At 41.8% G+C, this 14649-nt stretch overlaps 1 long non-coding RNA gene across 3 annotated transcripts; it reads left to right on the forward strand.

The window, feature by feature from the left end:
- The first annotated feature begins 66 nt into the window (after positions 1–66).
- LOC115857540 (uncharacterized) lies at positions 67–13420 on the forward strand. 3 transcript variants are annotated; one of them, XR_009564880.1, is made up of 5 exons: positions 67–258; positions 3664–3855; positions 4961–5334; positions 8754–8879; positions 9084–13420. It is a non-coding gene; the product is annotated as an uncharacterized lncRNA (long non-coding RNA). The 3 variants fall into 3 exon arrangements; XR_004041273.2 differs by lacking the exons at positions 8754–8879; positions 9084–13420 and having other exon boundaries at positions 4961–5675; XR_009564879.1 differs by lacking the exons at positions 67–258; positions 8754–8879; positions 9084–13420 and adding an exon at positions 822–896 and having other exon boundaries at positions 4961–5675.
- The last annotated feature ends 1229 nt before the right edge of the window (positions 13421–14649 follow it).

The following is a 14649-nucleotide window of genomic DNA, read 5'->3' on the forward strand; positions in this document are numbered from 1 at the left end:
TACAAAGGATGACTGAGGGTTTCAAGCTTCCTGTTTACAGCCTCCATCCAATGGGGAGCTCTCGGGAGAAATGTAAGGCTGGCAACAAATTAACAAGGGTTCAGTTATTTTACAAGTGAGAACAATGGTTCCTCTGACCACTTTTGATTTATTCCATCTCTGGTTTCCATGGAGCGTCATAAAAGGATCTATGTGTGCGTCAAGAGAGTGGAGAAAGAGAAGTGGCCCGGAGCTAACAGGGGAAGAAGCATCCGCCTGGTGAGTCTCCTCGGAAAGAGAATATCTCCAACACTTATCCAGTATCCAGTGCCTGTGCCGCGGGCTACTTTGCCGGGGTAATGACAATCAGATCAGGCAACACAGCTCTCATTCCAGCAGCCTTTTACTTCCCACGAGATCTTTGCCCCAGGGTTCTGCTCCCTTTTTAGGCTTATTCTTGTCTCCAACTTCCCCCTTCTATTGCCCCTTTTATCGCCACTAGTTGGAAAAGCTGTATAAGAAGTTAGACGTGCCTGCCGAGCTCCTCTTGGAGGAAACAGTTAAAGAATTTTCTGGAGCTGACTTGGGAAGTTAGGGGCACCAGTGGCGGGTATCTGTGGCTTTCTGGACACTCAGAATCCACTCCTTCTTTTGACAACTTCACCAGCCCCTTCCCTTTTCAATCAAGTGATTCTAGAAGGATTAGACCCTGGGGTCAGGAATAGAGCATGTGATTTAGGCCTAAGCCAATCAAAGCATTGTATTTCCTTGGCTGCCAATGACTGGCTCATTGATAATCATATGACTTAATTAGCGCCAATTAGAGAGGCAACGAGACTTTCCCTGGGAATTCTGGGAAGGAGATTCTCGGTCTATCCTCGCTGGGCTTGAATGAGAGGTGTGAGATTGAACACCTGGTAAGCATCTTCCTCCCTGTAGTGAGCGCATGTCTGGAAATACTATCAACTCGGGAAAAGAATGAGACGCTGGACCTTGAGGACAGTGCTGGAGCCCCGGAATCAGTCTATCTCTGAAGCAAGTCCTGTTTCCAGCCTCTCGATTACGTGATTCAGTAAATTTTATTTGGGCTCCTACTGTGTTGGGCTGGATTTTGTTGGTTGCAGCTGAAAGAGTTGTCTCTCTCCCACTAGGGGAAGTAGAGAGGAGGCGCCAAGAATGAGAGCTGCGAGGCGGGGAGTGGGGGCAGATCACAGCCCTTCAGCCGGGAAAGAAATTCTCACCTGAGGGTATTTGTCCCTTCACATTTATCATGAGAAGGCAGAAGCTGCAAAATATGTTTGTAGAGCCATTAACCTTTCCATTCCTTTCCATGTAACACTTGATGTTTCTATGGGCAAAAAATCTGTCCAGTTTATTATTCAAGTGATTGCTGGACCTGCTTTAAAGTGAAGGCAGATATGGGTTGAATTCTCAAAAAGTCATCCATGTCGTTTCGTTGGTCACCATACCTTTTAAGTGTTTATGTTACCATCTCAATTACACCATCTTTTTAGCTCAGGGATGGTATACAAAGATGTTTGGCCAGGGGGACCCAGAATCACCTGAATCCTGTCTTGGCCTATCGACCCCATTCTCTGCAGTGCCCCATGCAGGCAATAAGAAGCACTTTATTTTTAGAGAGAGCTTTGGTCCCAAGCCCTAGTGCAAAGTCAGGAAGCAAGGATGGAACTCATGTTCTTTCTCCTCATTGTTCAATCCCAATTCTCAGATATTCTCAGTTTGGATAGTCTCTGGCACTTGTTGACATGTGTTGAATCAGGTGTTTTGTCGTTGTGGTTTGGTTTGGTTTTGATTTTTGACATACATCAGAAAAGGAAAAGAGCATTGTGTCACCTTTGCCCAGAATATTTGCCCAGTTTCTGCCCAATTCCTATGTCAACAAAATTCAACTGAGTAAATTTTAAAGATCTTATTGGCTTTAGTCAGTCATTCAGGAATTGGTCAGCATCCAATCTAGCAGCTGGAAAGGTGCTCCAATGCATTATACCAGGCAAGAGATTTTCTATAGACCAAAGTGAGCAGGGGCAAGGAAGTTATACTGGGCATTTACTGATTGGTTAAAGCAGGGTTGCTGTCCTTACATGGAGCAAAAGGAAGCCTCGGAGAAGGTAACTTGTGTCAGGTAACTTGTGTTGAGCGGGAAAGCCCTGATTGGTTGACCTCAGTCTTCCTTTTCTGGGAGAACAGAGCCTCGAAACTCAGTTAAGTTTTGGTTCGCTGACGTGGGGCTTAGCATGAGCGACTCAATCTTGGGCTTCATCTGGCTACTTTAACACCTGTCAGGCCGAGTCAAGAACTCTGAATCTGCTTCCAGGTGGAAAGGATGAATGTGAGTCCAAGCAGAGAGAAAGTAGAGGGGTGGGGAGAGGGGAATGTAGGGCTGTCCTGCCATCCTGGCTGCAAGGAAGAGCGAGAAAAAGAGGCTACTATGTTACATGTGCTGGAACCTTATTCCCACTGAAACGTCACCTTTAGAAAATGTGAGCCAGTGAGTGTCTTGGAACCAATCAGATAGATACTTTCCTTATCAGAGGAGAAGAAGGCAGGAGGTAAAAAGAGAATTTCTGAAAACTTGTTCTTAATAGTTACCATTATTGTATTAGTTAGGACAATGCTGGTTACAATAGCAAATCACCTCCAGAATTTCAGCGGCCTAACATAATAAAAGTTTATTTCTTGTTCATATAACAATCTAAAGTGGATACTTCTCACTGACAGACTGCTTTCCTACACTTAGTGATTTAAGAACCCACGTTCTTTCCATCGTAAGGCTCCACTTTAAGGCAACAGTTTTCAACTTTTCACTGCACTTTTTAATTACCTGATGAGCTTCAAAAATGCTGATACATGCGCCCCCCACCCCAGAAGACTCTGATTTTATTGGTTTAAATAGCAGCTTGGGCATCAAAATGTTTAAAATACCTCTCAGAGGAGTATAAAGTGCAATCAGGATTGCACTAGGGTGTTGCTCTAGGGCAATGGTTTCCAATGCATGGTCCCCAGACTGGCAGCATCAGCAACATTTGGGACTTATAAGACTTGCATATTCTCAGATCCCAACCAGGTCTGCTGAATAAGAACTCTAAGGATGGGGCCCAGCAGTCTGTGTTTTAACAGCCTTCCAGTTGATCCTGATGCATGTTCAAGTTTGAGAATCACTGCCCTTCAGCCCCAAAGTTCTCGGCATCCAGGTGGAAGGGAAGAGAGGGAGCTAGAAGGAACACTCCTGCTTCTTCACTGCCTCCCAGTCTCTCGAGCCCAGCCCAAAGCAGAGAGGACTTGGAAATAGGACTAACTGGGCAGCCTGTGTCTGCCACAATCATACACTCTTATCTGCACTGTCCCTGAATTCCACACCGATTCAGGACTGAAGGAAAATGAAAGGCAATTCTAAGTTCTAGGTGTAACACAGATGGCCAGGGCTCCCAGGTACTAGGAGTGTGAGACTAAACAAAAATTTGTAGGAAGACACAGGTAAAGTATGTATGTTGATGTAGCGTAGAATGGGTTCATTTACATAGAAAAATTAACACAAAAATTGCACAAAGTTATAAGCAAATTTATATCATGCCTTGTAATAGTAATTTTTCACTTAAGTAATTTTCTTAAGTTTTCGTTCTGACTGGATCTCTCACCTTCTACCCACTTCCTTTCCCTCAACAGCTCAATAGCAGCTCTGAGGCAGAGATGGAAGATTGTGGATCTGCTGGGACGAGGTTATCTCAGAAGCCAAACCAGAAAGAATATCCCAACCCAGGACTCCACTATGCGATAATGGAGGGAACAGAGACCTTAAAGTCAGGCAGTTTGGCGTTCATGTCCTCGCTTTGCCACTTCTTCCCTGTGTAGCCTCAGGTGAGATATAACCTCTCTGGGCTTCAGTTTCATTTTCTCTGAAAGACATAAAAAGTCCTGGCTTGTAGAATTATTGGAACGACCATATGAAATAACAGGTAAAAGTACTTTAAAAATCTTAGCTGTTTTAATCCCCATTTTGGTGGCCTTGTAAAGACAGAAAGAAATCAGGCCCTTCTTATCCTTGACAAGCCACATACAGGAGAAACAGATAAGATGCTTTGATTGTCTGAGGGTGGCTGAGTACAGCCCATTCTTATTAAAGGTACTTATAGTGAGAAACCATTCAGGTCAGGCCTGCCTTTCCAGTCTGCCTCGTTGGCAAGGTGGTGGCCCCGGGCTCTGTCTCTTATGTGTTCCTTGTGGTTTCTATCTGCTCTGGCTTTGGTGGTTTGTTTCATTCATACTAGATGCCAAGGGGACAATATGGTCCAGGGAGCTGAGGAACAGGCTGGATATCTGGGGACTCTGTGACACTTCAAAGAGTGACTCAGCCAGTGGTACAGAGAAAAGAGAACACATCATCCATTTGAGGGCAGAGGCAGCTCTGGCCGTCTGAACGCTTGAAATTTATACTAGCCTCTTGAAACTAAATGCTGATTTGCGCTCCATGATTCTTTAGAGTTCAAGTGTCCAAGGAGGGTTTAGGGAAGGGACTTACAATTTTGTGTGTCTAAAATACAATGGATAGATTCTAGATGCTTTCAATTCCACATCTCAGAGTCAGTTCAGAGCTCGTAACAATACAATGACAAATGTAATAAACTCGTGTACGTATAGTGCTTTCCAATTTACAGACCATTTCATACACTGCAAGAAAGCTGATTCTATCTCCTGGGGGCACGTACGTTATCACACTTACGTGTCTTTGGTGGCATGGAATACAAACCCACTCAGGGAACCAGTTGCATGTGTGAGAGTCAGACGGCATCGCTGTGCCTTTCTAAGTACTGCAGCCCTGAATCAAAGTAGTGTTTTTCTCCCCAGTCTTGCCTGAAGCTGAGGCTTGGCAATCAAGTCTCGCTGCCAGGTTTACAACGTGGTTGGGATGGTGCGAGCGCTACAGAATTCACGTGAAAGGTAATCCACATTCCCTCTCTTGCAGCTGCCCTTAAATTTACAAGGAAACATTCCTTCTAGGAGTCTCTGGATATTGGACTAAGATTGTCACACGCCATTAACACAGTTCAATTCTGCAACCTCACTGATTGGAAAACCTGATTCAATATTGCAAGCTTGTTTTTGGCAACTGCACCAGCATCTTCCAAAAATATATTAGAGTTGCCACTGACAGATGGTCTGAGATGGGCCCAGGGAGGCTGTTGACAGATATCTTGAGATGGATCTTATTCCATTGACATATCTGAAGACTGTCCCGTGGGAAATGTCTTCACGGGCCTGGAGGCTGACAGAACAAGACGGAAACCCTTCAAGAGAATTGCCAATAAAGAGACTGAAAATGGGCACTACCTTCTGGAGGTAATTTGGCAATATGTATTGAGCCTTAAAACATTCATACCCTTTGGGCTTCCCTGGTGGTGCAGTGGTTAAGAATCCGCCTGCCCATGTGGGGGACACAGGTTTGATCCCTGGTCTGGGAAGATCCCACATGCCGCGGAGCAACTAAGGCCGTGCGCCACAGCTACTGAGCCTGCGCTCTAGAGCCCGTGAGCCACAGCTGCTGAAGCCCGCACGCCCAGAGCCCGTGCTCCGCAACGCGGGAGGCCACTGCAGTGGGAGGCCCGCGCACCGCAACGAAGAGTAGCCCCCGCTCAACACAGCTAGAGAAGAGCCCACACGCAGCAACAAAGACCCAACGCAGCCAAAAATAAATAAATAAATAAATTTATTTAAAAAAAATTCATACCCTTTGACCCTGTATTTGTCTTCTCAAGTTTTAGCTGAAAGTGCTGCTGAGACGTGTGCACAAAGATTTGTGTATAGAGACTTTCAAGGCAGCATTAAACATACAGAAAATCTGCTTATCCAAAACAATTGAACCCCTCCCTCTTTCTATAGCATAAATACCTCTGTAGGCTTGAAATAAGGGATATAAAACTAACCCCTGGATTGCACCAATTTAGCAGATTTCTTTTTGAAATCTACTGACTGTTCTTTAAGAACATCTAATTTAAATGTAACTCAATCCACTGGAGAGACGGAATAAGGGATTTAAAAAAAAAAAACAGTGGGTGGAAAATCTCTTAAGCATTAGGAAGCAGCAACAGTAGTAAAAATATTTCTGTGATGGATGCAAATATGAAATTGAGGATGACAGTACCACACGAGAGACTGTGGCTAAGACACTGACTTCATGTCCGTGATGACAGTGACCTCAAAGGAAATTTAGGAAAGTATGAAAATTCAGTATTTAAAACTCAAAATCAGAACTGATTCAGAAAACAAATCTACTGCCTTCTAAAAACAATGCCAACCTGCAGTTGTTTTAATGAGACCTGCCTCACACAATTCAAAGCAAAATATTACTTTCATCAGAGAATTATTTGCATTCTTCCATAAAATAGCACAGGAAATATGTTATGAAATTACTTGCCAAGGTCAAGAAAACTCATAATCTTGACAAGAGGGGGGAAAAAAAGAATAATCGTGCCTCTGTCTACACTGGTAGCTCTCAACTGGGGGGCATTTTGCCCCTTGGGGAACATTTGGCAATGTCTGAAGGCATGTTTGGTTGTCACAACTTGGGGGAGTGCGGTGGGGAGAATGCTATTGGCATCTAGTGGGTAGAGGCCAGAAATGCTGCTAAACATCCTACAGTGCACAAGACAGCAAAGCACTGTATGGCCCAAGATGTCAGTAGTGCCTACGTTGAGAAACCCTGGTCTAGATAGTGACAAATGATCTGGGAAGAAACGACCAAATACAGAGCCCCTACCTTCTGTTCTCTATTGGGGGTGGGGGGTTGACAGTGGGGGAAGGGCTAAGGGAGGGACTCGCTTCTCCAGTTCCACCTGTGCAGGGCCTGAGGCCAAGGGAAGGATGGCTCCCACCTCCTGACGGCTGAGGCCTCAGTGCATCTTCCATTAGGACTACACGAAAATATTTAAATCCGGTAAAATCTTGACTTTACTGGAATTTGTATAGGCAAAGCCCCCAGTTTTGCAGACTTTTGTTTTTCTTCTTCTACAAGGAAAAAGGAGCAAAATACATGGAAGAAGCTTATTCAAGGAACTTCAAAAACATGGCCTGGGGTCAAGTACAAATTCTACCCAATCTCCTGTTTTGTTTTCTGGACAATGGGAATTGGGGTCCAGAATGTTTAGCCTGAGGTCCAGGCTGACCCTCGACTATCAGAGAAGCATTAAATCACATTCACAGTGAGCTGTGCTTCTTAGAGCAGGAAATGAAACTCACACCTTTCAGTAAGATTTCAACATCAAGCTTGATGGGAAAAGGATTTTCTGGGTAACTCTGGGATAACCTGGAATCTCCCATCCCCTGGACATTTTGACTCATTGGAGTTTTCCTGTGGTTTACATTCCCCAAGATGTTCTTGACATTGGCAAGATCTACAGGAAAAGCTACTGACAGTGTTACAAACTCCAATCCAAATCTTCCCTTTCTACCTTTTATGTCTGTAATGTTGGAATGCATCAAAATAAGCATGTGACATTTCTCCATAATGAAGAAAACCAAGTCAGCTGCTTTGTTTTTTAAATCTAAATAAAACTAAGAAAACAGTCACTAGGTTGAGAAAAGTTAACTGGCCTACAGAACAGCAGCAGGAGAGGATAAATATTTGGTTCCGATTTGCAGCATATTCCAGATGGGCAGCTTTTCGTGTCTGTGACACTTTTGAGTCTGGAAAGTTTGATCTAAACATCTGCATGATTGTCTTGCTAGGAACAAGCCACACTGAAATGTACAGTTTTGCCTGATTCTCCCTAATCTCATTCTGACAGCTTCCCATACAAGCTGGGAACAGCGGGGACTAACTCTTCTCCAACATTATTGCTAATTGGCAGCAGCAAGACAGCCTGTGAGTTCCAGTATGTGAAAGATAGGGGAAAACAAAAACAAAGCCCAGCTCTAAAACTCCAATCAGCTTTAATTAGTCAAGAAAAATCAACAGCTTAAGAATGTACACCTACTGTGATAGCCAGAACCACATGGTTACAAAGTGTTTCTAGGTCCAGGTAAGGCTCCTGCACCTGTCACTTACCTTCTCTGGCTTTTGGGTTTTCCGCCTTTATAAGGTGCTAAAAGTTCTTGTCCTCTGTTTCTCCCAGATGTGGGAATGATTAATTTAGAAAAATGCAGAAATATCTTAATAGACCTGGTGCTAGGCGGTCATCCTCCCTGTGTCTCTTTCCTGGAATATACAAATGATTTGATATTAGGATGGTAAATACTCATAATAACCAGAGTCAAAAGTCCATTAATCAGAATCTACCTAATGGGACATCCAATCAAGGCACATTTTTTTTTTCCTCCTGTATGACAGCATGAAATAGTGAAAACATCATTAGCTGTGGTTCTCCTCACATCAGGGTTTAAAATCTTCCTCCCCTTAGCAAAATCAATCAGCTTCTCTGAACCTCTGTTTCCTCATTTGTAGAATGGTTTTACAGTGATTGCGGCAGAGTATGTGGTGAGGATGGAGTAAACAATGCGTGGAGAGCAGACTGCTGGAGCTCAGTGTGTGTGAGTCCCATTACCTGCCTCTCCGGCCCACAGCACTGCAGGCACCACTCGCACTTGACTGTCGTCCTTCCTGCGAAGTGTTTTGTTTGAATACTTCCTTAGGGAAAAGAATTAAAGCTTTAGAAACTGAACCAATAGTTAGGATGGACTTCAAACGAAGGAAACTTTTGTAGCAACTTCTGGGGTGAACTTATGACAGGTATGACTCATTTTCTTCTGTTTTCTGCACACAGAGCTCTGACTAATGAGAACTGGAAGTCCTTAAGGATGACCCTAAAAGGTCACAGAATCCTCAGTCACCCTGGAAAAGGGACGCTGTGCTCTCATGTATGGGTTACGACTCTTCGGCTGCAGGGAACGTAAGCTACTTCAAGCTAGCTTGGATCTGGATTTGGGTGTGTGTGTGGGGGGGGGGTGGATTTCAAGGGGACTTACAGGGCCAAAATGTGTGACTATGTCTCTCTGTATATCTATTTCATTTTTACCGTCCCAAACATCAGCTTTTCACATCCCGAATGACACACAGACAGCTGCCCGACAATTCTGGAAATTTTGTGTTACAGGCCCAACCATTTGAAGAAACTGATGCAATCAGATGGTGCCCCCATTCCAGATTCCCAGGGAAGAGAAGCTGATTGGTCCAGCTGGTGTCCACTGTATACACTTCAGCTCCAATCATCTATGGCCAAGGAGGCAACAGCCCATTGTACAGACCTGGAGGCTGAGGTTTACTCCTGCCCTCCTGAGGATGGGGATAAAGAAGGAGGTCTCAAAGGGTAGGAGAAGAGGAGTGTCACCGTGTAGAGGCACCAAAGATGTCATTCCACTTTACATAGTAGAGAAAAAAGGGGATTAATGTTTCAGAATAATTTTCAATAACCAAGGTCACAATCTAAAAGGTTTTCTGCATATACCACAATTAAGCCAAAAATTCAACTTAGTTAAACATATTTTGCTCTGCATTCCAATTGTTGCAGACACAGATGGTTGCCCACCTAACAGCCTGTTCCCCTTTCTGCTTAACTGGCAGGATCCCACATATATTTGGGTGTCTATTCCTCCCTCATATCAGTCATAGAAAGCTTGCCCTATCCCTGTGTTTAGAAGTAAATTAGTCTAATGGTTGCATTGTGATCCCTTTTGGCTTAGACATGGGCATATGACACAATTGTGACCAATAAAACATGATGATGAATCTTCTGAGAGGCCTTCTGCAAAGATATTTTTCTCACTGATAAAAAGAAACTCACAGGAACACTTCCTATCCATCTAACACTTTAGTATCTGGATGTGAGGCCTGGAACTGTGGCAGCCATCTTATGACCATAAGGGGACCTAGCATGAAGACAAGAGAGCAGAAATATGGAAAGAACTTGGGCCTTTGATGAACCATTTGAGCAAATGAGTTAACCCACCTGGGACTGTTTTACCTCTGGCATTCTGTTTTATTTTATTTATTTATTTTAAAAATGGAAGTATAATTAACATATAACATTATATTAGTTTCAGGTGTGCAAAGTAATGGTTTGTTGTTTGTTTATATTGTAAAATGACATCACAGTGAGTGTAGTTAAAATCTGTCACCATACATAGTTTCAAATTGTTTGCTTTTGATGAGAGCTTTTAAGATCTACTCTCTTACTGACTGTCAAATATGCAGTTCACTATGATTAACTGTAGTCACCATGTTGTACATTACACCCTAGATTGTTGTTACTTGATAAAAGAAGTATTGTTTAAATCAGTTATTTTTAATTTTTTGTTACTTGCAATCCCAAACATCCTAATTGATGCACTTCGTAATTAATAGAAATCACAAAGCCACAAATAAGACATACTTTAATAAAAGCTGACAATAGCTGGAGAATAATTCCGAAAATGCTTAGAAGAAGGTGTCCCTTAGGCAATATTGAAATAGATAGCCAAGAGATCACGAATCATTTCTAACACTCCCAGAGCCTTACCAAGACACAGCATTTTGCAGGCAGACCATTATTTTTTTATATTTTTAAAAAGCAACTCAAAGAAATTATTTGTTTAGAGTAGCTTTTTTATGCTTCAAAGTCTTTGCTCCTGTAGATGTGGAGTTGGACAAGTTTAAAGTGGTTTCATTGTGCATTCTGCTTGCTCGAGTTTGATAGGCCGTGTTCACATGACAGGTCTATCCCTGCAGCGGATGTCTGGGATGCTTTGATGTGGGTTGCATTCGGACAGCCTAATACTAGGGGAAAATGTGCTGAAATCGAACAAGATTGCTTTCTGCCCAGCTGTTCTCTGAAGGCTCAGACATTTTTAGCACTGAGCTAAGAAGCTTGTATTTGTTTTGACGGTCTTGGCAGGGAGAACAATGGTTGATTATCCCAGCACTTTACTAACAAATAAGACTGCCTCCAGCAGAGATAAAATATGGGTCTTGGCTTGATTGCATTTCATGTCCCAGGAAATTATTTTCTTTTCATTCTGATGCCCTTTCATTATGCAATGTACCTTTTGCTTTCTTTATCCTTGCCCCACGTGGTAACCCATGGCTTTCGCTCAGAGAAGGCTGATTCCCAAAATCACCATGGCAGGGTGGTTTGATTAGCATATAAAACATGTATTTTCACTTCTCTAATTTCTTAGAAACTAATTTTTTTGTTTGTTTTTGGTTCTCCAGATTTGTATGGTTAGTTTCTTCTCTAATTTTCTGTCTGCTTGCTTTTGGCATTTGTTTACGTTGCTGAGACTGTTTCAGCATAGAGAAGTCTCGGATTTTACATCACACCTACATTTAAAAGGTCTATCCCAGGTGTTTTCTTCACCCATACAGAGAAGTGCTTTACCCACAACAATTGTGTTTTCTTCAAAACAAAGGGACTTTTAAATAGTTTCATGAAAACATTACTATTTTTCCTTTATTATTTTCTTTCCAAAAGGTTTTAAGAATTAAATATTTTGTAAGTGTAACATATGCAGATAAGGGTACGGCTCAATGTATTTTCATGAAGTGAACACACAGACGTAACCATTGTCCCCTCAGGCCCACCCAGTCATCACCTCCCCACTCTATCACTGCCTGCCTCTCTCCAAAGGTAACAACTGTGCTGATGTCTGTCATCACAGAGGAATTTTCCCTCTCTTTGCTCAATATTATGTTTGTATGATTCAATTATGTTATCATGTATAGTGGTGATTTCTCCATTTTTACTGCTGCATACTATTCCATTGTGTGAATACGATGCAATTTATGTTGATGGACATTTGGTTTGCATCTCTTTGGAGCTATTACAAATAGTACTGTTATCACATTTTTGTGGCTGTCTTTGGATGAATATATACACATATAGTTTTAGTTCTGTATACTGAGGGGCAGAATTACTGGGGGACAAAGCACAAATATCTTTACCTTTGGTGGACTGTCCCAATTTACACTCCCATCAAAGGGATGTGAAAATCCAGTATTAATTCAAATCCTTGCCTGCACTTGGAATTATTGGCCTTTTAATTGTAGCAATTCTATTAAGTGTGTAGCGGCATCTCATTGTGGTTTTATTTTGCATATTCATGATGACTAATGAAATTACCCAACTTTTATCTTTATTGGCCAAGTCAGATATTCTCTTCTATGAAGTAACCTTGCACAATTTTTGTCCTTTTTCTAATGTTATATATATATATATATTTGTTATTAATTTGTAAGACTTCTTTATTATAGAAATGAATTCTTTGTTGGATACGTATATTGTAAATACATTCTCCCATTCTGTAGATTGCCTTTTTACAGTCTCATGGAATCTTTTGATAAGTAGAAATGATGAATGTTTTTAAACTTTTTAATTTGAAATAATGTTAAACTTACAAAAACTTTGGACTTGCAAAAATAATAGAGTTCCTGTGTACTCCTCATCCAGCTTTCCCTAAGAGTAACACATTCCACATTACATAATGATAGTGCAATTACTGAAGCCAGAAAATTAATATTGTCACAATACTATTAACTAATCCAGAGACCTTAATCTCATTTTGCTAATGGTCCACTACTATCCTTTTTACAGTTCAGGATCCAATCCAGGATTCCCACGTTGCCTTAAATTGACAAGTCTCCTTGGTCTCTTCCAAGCTGTGGCAATTCCTCAGTCTTTCTTTGTCTTTTATCACCTTGACACTTTTGAAGAGTAATTTTGTAGAATGTCCCCCAATTGGGTTTGTCTGATGTTTTCTTATGATTATCAACACTATTTTAAGCATTAGTAACTATAAACATGATATCTTTAAGAAGTTTTGGTTTATTTTTTTTTCCACCCTATTTAGCATTCTGTTTTGAATTTTGATAAATATTTACAGTCATGAAACCACTACCGCGATCAACATATAAAACAGTGTCATCAACCCCCTAAAATTCCCTCATGTGCCTTTGTAGTCAGCTTATTCTCCCCAATCCCAACCCCTGACAACTACCTATTTGTTTTTAATCCCTGTAGTTTTGTTTTTTCAGAATGCCATATAAATAGCATCATACAACATGGAGCCTTTTGAGTCGGCCTTTCTTCACTTAGCATAATGTATCTGAGATACATTCATGTTGGTATATCAGTAATTTGCTCCTTTTCATTGCTGAGTAGTATTCCATTGTGTGGATGTACCACAATTTGTTTATCTATTCACCAGTTGGTGGACATTTGAGTTGTTTCCAGTTCTAGCTATTACTAATAAAGCCACCATAAAAATTTGTGTCTAAGTCTTTGTGTGAGCACAAGCTTTAATTTCTCTCAGATGAATACTAGGCATGGAACTACTGGGTCATATGGTAAGAGTATGTTTAACTGTATGAATAAGTAATTGCCAACCAGGTTTTCAAAGTGGCTGTGCCAGTCTGCATCACCACCAGTGACACATGAGAATTCTGGTTTCTCCACATCCTTGGCAGCACTTGAGATTGTCAATATTTTGCATTAGTTGAGATTATGTATTGGGCTGGGGTGGGGGGTGGGCAAGGATACCATGGATGTGAGTATCCATGTGTGTGTCGTGCTTCTCAGTGCATCAGATCAGAAGGCACATAGAGTAATATATCTTATTATGTCCAGGTTGACTTTGATCAATTGATTAAGGTGGTGTGTGCCAGGATTCTCCAAAGTAAAGTTACTGTTTTTCCCTTTGTCAATAATAAGTATCCCCTGGGAAGACACTTTGAGACTATGCAAACACCCTGTTTCTCATTAGACTTTCACCCACTAATTTTAACATCCCTTGATGATTCTTGCCTGCAATAATTATTACTATGTTGTTTGCCTGGTAGTAATTTTCTACTTCTATAATTCCTTCCAAATTTATAAACTGGAAGTTCTGCTGTGGGGAAGGGCTGTCCTTTTGCTCCCGTTTATTTATTCAATTGTATTAATATGGATTCATAGGTACTTATTTTATTCTTTGGGTTATATTCCTTTTTTTCATATTTATTTTATTCCTCAAATTGCCCCAGATTTTGTGCTCTTGTACCTTTTTTTTTTTTTTTAAATTAATTAATTAATTTTTGTCTGCGTTGTGTTGCTGTGCACAGGCTTTCTCTAGTTGCGGCGAGCGGGGGCTACTCTTCACTGCAGTGCGCAGGCTTCTCACTGCAGTGGCTTCTCTTGTTGCAGAGCACAAACTCTATGTGCTTGGGCTTCAGTAGTTGTGGCACGTGGGCTCATTAGGTGTGGCTTACGGGTTCTAGAGCACAGGCTCAGTAGTTGTGGCACACAGGCTTAGTTGCTCTGCGGCACGTGGGATCTTCCTGGACCAGGGATTGAACCCGTGTTGCCTGCATTGGCAGGCAGATTCTTAATCACTGAGCCACCAGGGAAGTCCTGGCTCTTGTGCCTTTTCAACGTCACCCACCTATTTTTTTTTTCCCTTTGCAGTTCCTTCCTTTCTGGTTCCATATGATGCTCCATGCTCACCTTGTACTTTCCCTGTCCAAACCCTAGACTCAATCATTTTTCCAAGGATCCCTGGTTCCTTGAATTATAGGTTGGTATTTAGAACCAAGATCTTGGCACTAGGTGTGCTCATTGCTACTGGGGTGTCATTGCTTCTAGGCCCTTTCAACAGAAGGGAATAAGAAGTATATGTAGGTAGGTATACATCACACACACACACATCTGTGTA

This window comes from Globicephala melas, chromosome 8, assembly GCF_963455315.2.
Source record: "Globicephala melas chromosome 8, mGloMel1.2, whole genome shotgun sequence".
In the NCBI taxonomy this organism is placed as follows: Eukaryota; Metazoa; Chordata; class Mammalia; order Artiodactyla; family Delphinidae; genus Globicephala; species Globicephala melas.